The sequence below is a fragment of the Lissotriton vulgaris genome, chromosome 1_1 (assembly GCF_964263255.1).
Source record: "Lissotriton vulgaris chromosome 1_1, aLisVul1.2, whole genome shotgun sequence".
Taxonomy (NCBI): domain Eukaryota; kingdom Metazoa; phylum Chordata; class Amphibia; order Caudata; family Salamandridae; genus Lissotriton; species Lissotriton vulgaris.
In genome coordinates this window covers 246,725,754-246,736,497 of record NC_141685.1, presented here as the reverse complement: position 1 = coordinate 246,736,497, position 10,744 = coordinate 246,725,754, and positions in this window count along the sequence as shown.

The window sequence follows — 10,744 nt, the reverse complement described above, 5'->3', positions numbered from 1 at the left end:
ATTATGATCCAAGTTGTTGCTTCCCTCGTCCCGTTCCATGTTGTTGCTGGCCCTCACCCACACTCCTGTCCTGCTCTGTATTGTTGCCTGCCCTCCCATCCAGCGTTTTCTGTGCATTGTTTTTGTTCTGTGGTCTTTGTTGTTGCCCTCTGTACCTCATTGTTTGTTGTTGCTCACGTTTTTTATTGTTTGCATCACTGTCCTGCATTGTTTCTTGCATCCCCTCATCCTGTGTTGTTGCTTTGACCCCCTCCCAGGCTCCCCTCCTGCTCCTTCTTGTTTCTTTTACCCCCTCCCAGGCTCCCATCCTGCTCCTCCTTGTTGATTTGACTCCCTTCCACCTGCCGGTCCTGTTCCTCTTGTTGCTTTTTCCACTCCCAATCTCCCACGCCTCATTGTTGTCCTGATCCCCCCACCCACCCATCACTCTCCTCGCTGTTGCTTGGACCCCTCTACTTCTCACCATCCTGTCCCGCTCCTCGTTGTTGCTCTGATCCACCACCACCCTGCGTCCTATCCTGCTCCCTGTTGTTGCATTGACCCCATCTACCTTCTCTTCCACTGCTGCTTGTTGCACTCCCTCCCACCCTCCTGCACCGCTGCTTGTTGTTACTTTGACAAACACTTCCACCCACCGCACTCCTCGTTGTTGGTTTGACACCCCTCACACCCACCCACTCCTCGCTGTTGCTTTGACACCCCTCCCACCCACCCCACTCGTTGTTGTTACTTTGACACCCCTCCCACCCACCACACTCGTTGTTGTTACTTTGACATCCCTTCCCACCCACCCCACTCGTTGTTGTTGCTTTGACACCCCTCCCACCCACCCACTCCTCGCTGTTGCTTTGACCCCACTCCCACCCACCGCACTAATTGTTGTTACTTTGATACCTCCTCCCACCCACCCCACTCGTTGTTGTTACTTTGACACCCCTCCCACCCACCACACTCGTCGTTGTTGCTTTGACCCCCCCTCCCACCCACCCACTCCTCGCTGTTGCTTTGACCCCACTCCCACCCACCACACTCCTTGTTGTTGCTTTGACCTCCCACCCAACCCACTCCTTGTTGCTTTGACCCCCTGCCACCCACCCCACTCCTCATTTTCCCTGTGACACCCTCCCACCAAACCGACTTCTTGTAGTTTTGACACCCGCTCCCACCCTCCTGTACTACTCCTCATTGTTGCTTTTACACCCCTGTCCACCAACCCCATCCACGTTGTTTCTTTTACACCCTCCCATCAGCCCTGTTTCTTTTATATCCTCCCATCCCAACACACTGTTGATTTTACACCCTCCCCTCCACCTTTTTGCTTTTACACCCACACCCACCTTGTTGCTTGTACATGACACCCCCAGCCACCCAACTCCTCGTTGTTGCTTTTACACACTCCTGCCTACCCCACTCTTCATTATTGCTTTTATACCCTCCCTCCCACTCCTCTTTGTTGCTTTTACACCCTCCAGCCCAACTCGCTCTTCGTTATTGCTTTTACACACCACCACCCACTCCACTACTCATTATTGCTTTTACACCCTCCCGCCCACTCCTTGTTGTTGCTTTTACACCCTCTCGCCCACCCCACTCATCGTTGTTGCTTTTACACCCACCCCACTCGTCATTGTTGCTTTTACACCCTCCCACCCACCCCACTCCTTGTTGTTGCTTTTACACACTCACCCAACCCTCTCCTCATTGTTGGTTTGAAGACCTACCAGCTGGAATGCTGTAAAACATGGCTAAAAGACCATAACAGAGCTGATAGCCAGTCGCAGCTGCTCCTGCAAAGCAGTAGTGGGGCGGGGAGAAAAAATAAAGAAAAAAAGAACACTTACCTGCCGGCTGGCTGGCCACTGCCTCTCTTTCGTCCTCTTTCTGGCTTCAGTTCGAACAGGAAACAGGATAGTCTCCCCTGAAGCCAATCACAACGCTCAATGCAGCATTGTGATTGGTCTGAGCTCCGCTGTTCGGCACGCTGATGGGGAATGGGAGCCTGGGCTTGTTCTCCACCCAGGCTGTATAATGCAGCGTGGGTGGAGAATATGTAAAGTGTGCATGAATGTTTGGCTGGCCGCAGAGGGCTGGCCAAACATTCATGCGTACTCAGGAGGGTGCCACTACTCCTCCCCCTGCGTAGCCTAGCCCCGCCCCACAAATCTGCCCCAGCACAGAAAAATACAATTATAATAAGATTGCGTTATTATCATTTTATTTTCCCTTTTTTGCCATCCTGAAAGGCAGTGGGGAGACGCTCCTACGCCTTATCGGAGCAGCCGCCACCGCAGCGATAGCTCTCATCTGTGAGACCTATTGTTTTTGCCACTGCTTGTTTATGGTCCTGTTGTTTGGCCCACACAGTTGTAGTTTGAACAGGCCCAGTTCTAGCGTGAACCGTGGCCCTGACGTCAGGGGGACACCAGAAAATGGCCACAGCAATTAAAACGCTCATCTGACCGTTATTTGTCTTAGTTTTCTAGGAGTTGTGTGATTGGGCCTGGGCTTTTTCTCACAGGCACCCCCAATAACGCATCTACTTTTAGAAAAGTGGGTTATGTCCCCGCCCACTTGTGCAGGTACAGGGGCATGGCGAAGGGGAGAAATCCTCTTTGCACCGGGTAGTGTGTGCACTGTCATACTGCGTGGATATATATATTCTTTTCAGCGCTGGAGAAAAGGAGTTTGTCGATCCAGATTCACCTTTCCTGACCCTTTCAGCTGATTATGAGATCAGGTTGTGCCACAGAGTTTGAGCGGAGCAGTTAAGAGAATGTGTGGCTATTGTTCCGTTGTTTTTTTTTTTTTTATCTGCAAAGGCCCAGCTAGATGTATGCTTCGAGGATGTGTGTATATTAGCTACTTTTTAAAAAATCTATGAGGGCCCAGCATGAAACATACTTCGTGTATGCTGTGTATATTTTACATCGTTGTATCGTTATCATGTGGGATGCAAGACACAACTACTTATATGTCCAGATAACTCTGGTGATTAATGATCCTGCTGGAGAGCAATATTTTGTCTGTTCCTAATTTTTAAATACAGATAAACTGTAGTTATGTGGATAATTCAGTGGGTTACTTGCAGTACTGAAGTTACAATCCCAAAATAGGACAGTGACCTATGAACTGACATCAAAGAGCTGTATACAAACCTGAAAGGTATAATTGGAACTTATTTTTTTGTTGTTGCAATATAGTTAGAATTTACCCTGTCTTTCATTACTCTAATGTTGCTATAAAGAGTTTGTTTTGGCAGATGTACATTTTAACCCCTTCGGTGCTGATGACGGCTCCCGGCCGTCATGAGCTACGGTGGGCGTGTGCTAATGACGGCAGGGAGCCGTCATGACCACGCCTGCGATCGGAATGTCCCGCACAGGCGCAGAATTCCGGCCGCAGCCAGGGGGTTAATCAGTAAAGCCAACCCCACAACAACTGGGGTATGCTTTAAGTCCTGTGTTTGTGCTTTTCCTTACCAAACCCTCTTAAAACATACTGCCCAGTATGGATGACATGTGATACCTACACCTTGTAATCCTCATTGGCTTATGTGACATTCCCTATAGACTGATTTACATACTTGTATGATTCATTGTCTCTGCATGATGTAAGTACTGTGACACCCTACACTATGAGTAGCGCTACACAACAAATGAAATCGAACATGAGAGAGGGGCTACAGAGAGATGAAGGACACAGTTGGAGGGTGGCAATAAGGGAATCCAAGGACGAGGTCATGGGGGGCTACGGAAAGATGAAGTGAACTGGTGGAGGGCGGTAGTGAGGAAGTCTGAGGAGGAGGTGATAAGGGGGAGAGGCTATGGAGCGATGAGGGGCACTGGTGGCAATTAGGGAATCCGAGGAGGAGGTCAATATGGGGAGAGGCAATGGAGCTATGAGGGGCACTGGTGGAGGGTGGCAGTGAGGGAATCCAAGGAGTATGTCATGGGGGGGGGCTACGGAGAGATGAAGTGAACTGTTGGAGGGTGTTAGTAAGGGAGTCTGAGGAGGAGGTGATGAGGGGGAGGGGCTATGGAGCGATGAGGGGCACTGGTGGAGGGTGACAATTAGGGAATCCGAGGAGGAGGTCATGGGGGAGAGGCTATGGAGCAATGAGGGGCACTGGTGGAGGGTGGCAGTGAGGGAATCCAAGGAGTATGTCATGGGAGGCTACGACGAGATGAAGCAAACTATTCGAGGATGGTTGTGAGGAATTATGAGGTGATGAGGGGGAGAGGCTGTGGAGCGATGAGGGGCACTGTTGGAGGGTGGCAATTAGGGAATCCGAGGAGTATGTCATGGGGTGGGCTACGGAGAGATGAAGTGAACTGTTGGAGGGCGGTAGGAGGAGGTGATGAGGGGGAGAGGAAATGAAGTGATATGGGGCACTGGTGGAGGCAATTAGGGATTCCGAGGAGGAGGTAAAAAAGGGGAGAGGCTATGGAGCGATGAGGGGCACTGGTGGAGGGTGGCAGTGAGAGAATCCAAGGAATATGTAATGGGGGGCTACGGAGAGATGAAGTGAACTGTTGGAGGGTGGTTGTGGGGGAGTCTAAGGAGGCGGTCATGGAGGGAAGGTGAGGAGATACGGAGAGATGAGGGGCACTGGTGGAGGGTAGTAGTGAGGGAGTCTGAGGAGGAGGGGAGGGGCTATGCAGAGATTGTGAGGGTCACTGGTGGAGGGTGGCAGTGAGGGCATGCGAGGAGGAGGTCATGAGGGGGAGGGGCTTTAGGATGAGGGTCACTGGTGGAGGGTGGCAATGAGGGAATCCAAGAAGGAGGTCAATAGGGGGAGATGCTATGGGGTGACAAGGGGCACTGGTGGAGGGTGGCAATGAGGGAATCCAAGGAGGAGGTCAATAGGGGGAGATGCTATGGGGTGACAAGGGGCACTGGTGGAGGGTGGCAATGAGGGAATCTGCGGAGGAGGTCAATAGGGGGAGTTGCTATGGGGTGACAAGGGGCACTGGTGGAGGGTGGCAATGAGGGAATCTGCGGAGGAGGTCAATAGGGGGAGTTGCTATGGGGTGACAAGGGGCACTGGTGGAGGGTGGCAATGAGGGAATCTGCGGAGGAGGTCAATAGGGGGAGGTGCTATGGGGTGACAAGGGGCACTGGTGGAGGGTGGCAATGAGGGAATCCAAGGAGGAGTTCATAAGGAGGAGGGCCTTTGGAGAGAGGAGGGTACAGTTGTAGGGTGGTATTGAGGGGATTTGAGGATGAAGTCATGAGGGGGAGGTGCTTTGGAGAGATGATGGGCACTGGTGGAGGGTGGCAGTGAGGGAATCCGAGGAGGAGGTCAATAGGGGGAGGGGCTACTGAGAGATGGAGTGCACTGTTGGAGGATGGTAGTAAAGGTATCTACTGAGAAAGAGGTTAGTGTTGGGCGCCAATAAATAACTCTCCACATGCTCTGTATACACACAGAAGCAATCCTTGTATCTTGGTGACTGTTTGCAAGTAGAAATGATGTAATCTATGGCTTGTAGACTACCTCCAGAAGTGACAAATTGGGCCAGTAGTGGCCCACCCGAAAGCACCCCTGGCCCACCCAAATAAAAATTCCTGGAGCCGGGCCTGAGTTTGAAGCTGGCTCATTTGGCAGTACCAAACCGGCCTGAATTCCAGAACATCATTGTCTTAAGTAACTGGAACAATCTTGTACACTGCCAATCTGGACCTTTACTCCGGAGTTTCCCTCTTGAAAACAATATTGACAATTCATATTTTATTTTTTTTGCGCTTAAAGCGGCGCGCCTCCCCTTTCTAAGAGCTATAAACACATGGGCGTAGGAAGTGTGGGGGACGTGGGGGATATATCCCCCCCAGATTTTGGAGTGGGGGAGACACGGGGGACAAGGGTGGGGGGGATAAGGGGACAAAGGAATTTCCCTCTCCTGTGAATCGCAGAGCCATTAGCACGCGAAAGCACATAATGGCCCTGCACTTGACTTGTGACCTGCCTCAAGTTGCCTGTGATCAGCTGCATGCCTGATAGGGCTAACAGCGATTAACACGCCCCCCTCCCTTCAACCCCCTTCTCCCTCGTCCTGTGTCTCAAGCCGGGGCTGCTGCAGCTCGAGTTGCTGTGCGCTCGGCTGGACAGTGTCTGGTGTCCGCCTCTGCCTGCTACACACACGTTTTTCACAGGTCTTTAAAAGACCATTTACATTAATTTGGAACTGGCTAAGAAGGCTTTGTTGTTTTGTTAACTTATTCCAGAACCTCCTGTGTCCTCACTCCGCCTATTCTCTATTCCTTACAACCTTAATTTTATTTTTACTGTCACAGTAAGAGAATGCATTTAATGAAAAGGCATCTCACAAGTTGGGATGCCACCTTTCGAAAGTAAAAATACCTACCATTTGTTGTTTGCAGAGTCCGCGAGAGAACTTTTTGTTGAGAATATATTGTTGCTTAATTTTTTTTTTTTGTAATTTAGTCTTTAATGTTGGTTTTTCAGAGCAATGACACTGCTTTGTTGGAATCTTTTAAACCTGAATAACTATTTTCCTATGGGGGCATTCATTTTTAAACGTTGAGTGCAATTCTGTTTTAAAAATGTACACGCTTTTGCTTTACTTGTATACTGTGATCAATATTGCTTGGCCTCACAATCAGTGTTCATCCATTGAAGTGCTTGCTCTTTCACATGCAAAGCGCTGTCACATTTTATGTTGGTTGTCAGTGCCTTATAAACAATCCAGTTTAAGGACGTGCGGGCATTCTCTCTGGGATTTGCAGCTTGGAGTTCATACTCTGACTAATGAACCTTTAGCAATACCCCAATAATTTGACATTACCGTCTCAAAGTTTGGAAACCAGGGGTGGGAGAGGGCGGACTTGACAACTCCTGCAACAATACGAGCTAGAATCAGGATAATTTCTCTCATTGTTGACCTCTGTTAAGGTTAGTTTTTTCTGACTTCAGTCACACTTTGTTGATGATAATTGCTCAGAAGTGGCCACAAGCATGTGTGAACACTGTTAGAAGATTCTACAAAACCAGAAACAAATTTGTGGAGCAGGTATAAACATGCAGTACATTTTTCATTGAAACGAGATTGATTACTTTCAGTTATGTGCAATATATGTTCTGAAGCGGATATCTGTTGCTAGCAAGGCTTGCATTTTGTAAATTCAAAGGGGAAAACTTTATTGACCAACGATTTTCTTAGGATGCAGCCAAACCATGTTTTTGTAGTTTACCACAGTGGTGACCAGCTTGCAATTGATGCTTGAACTCCTGTTCTGTGTAACAAGGAGGGTTTTGGCAAACGCACAGTAAGGCTGTGCCAGATACAAAATGAACAAAGAAATTGCCAATACTGTGCAATAATTTGTACTTTTAACAAGGTGTTGAGCATTAGTTTACTCAACCCAAAGACCACTAATTCAGTCTGAAAAGTTTATGAAAGATAATTTATTCCATTGAGTTTATTCCTTTTGTTTTTTATTTATTTATTTTTCTTTTAACTTGATTTTAAGACAACAAATGGTAGTCAATTTGAACAAAGAAATCATTTGGATGAGTGTTAACAATAAACTCATCTAATGTTCAACATGTGAAGCACTTGTTTCAAATAATTATTTCAATCCACAAAAACCAAAAACAATGAGGTATCAATACCAAAAATACAACATGAAAAAAGACGCTTATCGGACAACATTCAGACAATAGACAACATATAAAGAATGATGAGGCTGGTGAAAAGCCTCTATTTTCAATTCGAACTAATTCAACTAAGGCCTATTGCAGAATCTCTGCTCTAGTCATTGGTAGGCCTATACATACAAATGAAAACATGCCTATGTAGATATATCTTTTTACATATACGACCACACACTGAATTTTTGTTTACAGATTTTCAAAGAAAAGGGGGACAGTTGGTCGCAAAACAGAATAAATCAGAATAGCGGAGAAGGGAGGGAGGGGGGTCGACGCGTTTCGAATCCCTGTTTAATTCCAGGGATTCTCTTCAGGACCGACAGACACAATCTGAAAAACATAAGTAAACAGACACTCAGTCAGAACCACACATGAGAAACCCTCAACTCACATACTGATCAGCACGATCTTATGTCATACCTGTGTGTTCAGTGTTCAAGTCATAAAGTCTGAAACAGAAAATGGGCCATCCTCAGTCAATTGCAATACTTATAGGGGTAATTCATGCTTAAAAGGTACAGTGAAATTGAAGTGAGAAGCAACTTACATTATTGCTTGTGTAGATAATCCAAATATCAAAATTGATGGAAGAATAAGGAATTGTGACCCAACTTTTCAGTCAATTTGTAGGTAAATCCTGAAAAAAACAAACGAGTGTGTGATTTGCATGGCGTGTAAACCGCCAAACCATAAATCCCATAACAACCGGGAAAGAATCCAGTATTCTTATTAGAGTGGTGACTCCTATGAGCGAATAGTTGCACATGGTCGGAATATATATCACGAATAACTGCCGGCGGACAACGTGAGTGAAAGGATTGAAAAACAAGTCGCGCTCGTGAAAGGCGCCATGGAATGGGGCGTAAGGCAAAAGCCTCGTCATTTTACCTGCAGTAATTTGAATTTGAATTTAAAAGCATTTGTTTAGCGCGCTTATACCCAGCGGTTTCATGGCGCTGAAGGAGCTATTACCAGCAACAGCAACAACAGGGACAGATTAGGCATCAAAAGCTCTGGAAAAGAGGAAGGTTTTGAGATTCTTCCGGAACTCAAAATAGGAAGTTGCGGATCTAAGGGTCATAGGGAGGGAGTTCCAGAAGACAGGTGCGAGGACCGCAAATTTCGCCCCGCCTGCTTTCTTTTTCTTAAAGCGAGGGGTGGTCAGGAGTGCCATGTGGGTAGAGCGGAGTTCTCTGCCCGGAAAGTAAGGTTTAATGGCCGAGCACATAAACTCGGGGGCAGTGCCCATTCTAGCCTGGAAGGTGAGGCAACCTAGTTTAAATAAGGCCCGCTCCCTCACAGGTAGCCAGTGCAATGATTTCAGCAGTGGGGTTGCTCGATGGTATTTGGGCAGCCCATGGATCAGGCGGGCAGCCTGATTTTGCACTAGCTGCAATCGGTGTATGGCATAGGCCGGTGCGCCGTTGTAGATTATGTTCCCATAATCGAGGCGCGAGAGCACCATTGCCATCACAATTATTTTCAGTGCCGGAAGGGAAAAGAAGCGGGATATCTTTCTAATTATCCGGAGGGAAAAGATGCAGGAGGAGACCACTGAGCTCACCTGGGGGTTTACAGATAGTTGGGGATTGAGAAAGATACCAAGGGTTTTAACTTTAGGGACCGGGAGGGGGGGGACACCAAGTGAAGGGGGCCAGAACGAAGGGGACCAGGGACTGCAACCACCTCCTGTCAAGACCAACTCTGTCTTGTCAGGGTTGAGTTTGAGGTGGTTTCTGTTCATCCAATCTTGGATGAATAACATGACGGTTTGAAAGTTGTGAACAGAGGAGGCAGAGTGAGAGAGATTAAAGATAAGCTGGAGGTCATCGGCGTAATTAAACACCGTGACCTCAAGCTGCTGTAGTGAAGAGATAAGGGGGTAGATATATAAATTAAACAAAAGGGGGGATAAGGAGGAGCCCTGAGGGACGCCACACTCCACCTTTCGTGAGGAGGCAGTAAAACCAGTGAGATGAACAGCCTGTGCCCTGTCACACAGGAAGGAATTAAGCCAGGAGAGGGCAGAGCCCTCTATGCCCGCCGCCTTGACACGAGTGAGAAGGATGGAGTGATCCACCGTGTCAAAAGCGGCGGACAGTTCCAAAAGAACAAGGGCTTGCGGGAGGTTGATGTCAATACCCTCGCGGAGTCTGTAAATTGCTCAGACCTCCTTCGTTCGCTCCTCGCTCTCTCAGGCAGAAGACGCCGTATACTCTGGCATAGTCAATTCCGTGTTGACCCGGAAGCGGTTATAGAGTAAACGCAGTGTTCATGGGAGATGTAGTCTCCGCTAGTTATGAAAGTCACTCCAGTGCGGGTATAATTCGCGGTTACATATTTGGGATAGCGATGAGTCAGAGAATGCACCATATACACGTCGGGCGCCCGATTCTTAATTTTTTTAGCAGATATAGGTGTTTATTGACCATGGTTGTTGTCATATAATCATCAATGTCTTCATGGGAGTTGTAGTTCTAGCGCTCAAAAAAGAAGGTGTCTGTATGTCCTTTGGTTGCAGCAGGGACTCTTTTAAAATTGGGAAGTGGCTTTAAAAAGGGGGGGGGGTACTAAGATACCACTAAAGAGGGGTATTTATATTGGTCAAAAAAATTGGAGGTGCATAGTGTATGCTCAGTTAGTCAGAGACTGGGAGCTGATTGGCGTGTGAACGGGTGTACAGATTGACTCATAGATGATACAGTTCGGACATCTCGTTCAAGCCTGTAATGGTGGTATTAAACTTAAGAATTAGCATAGCTTCTCTCTGTCTTAGCTTGGCCTCTAAATCACCACCTCGTGGATCTGGTTCTATTTTAGATATAATTGTCCATTTGAAATCCTCATCCCCATGGGATTCATCAATCCAGTGTTGGACAAGTGGAGCTGTTAGTACTTTCTTTTTTATACGAGATTTGTGTTGTGACATTCTATGTCTGGCTTCTTGATTGGTTTTTCCAATGTATAGCTTGTTGCACTTACAGGTGATGGCATACACTATGTTCCGCGTTTTGCAATTCGTGAACTGGTCATGTTTCCGCGTCCTCAATTTACACGGAGAGGCGGATATCA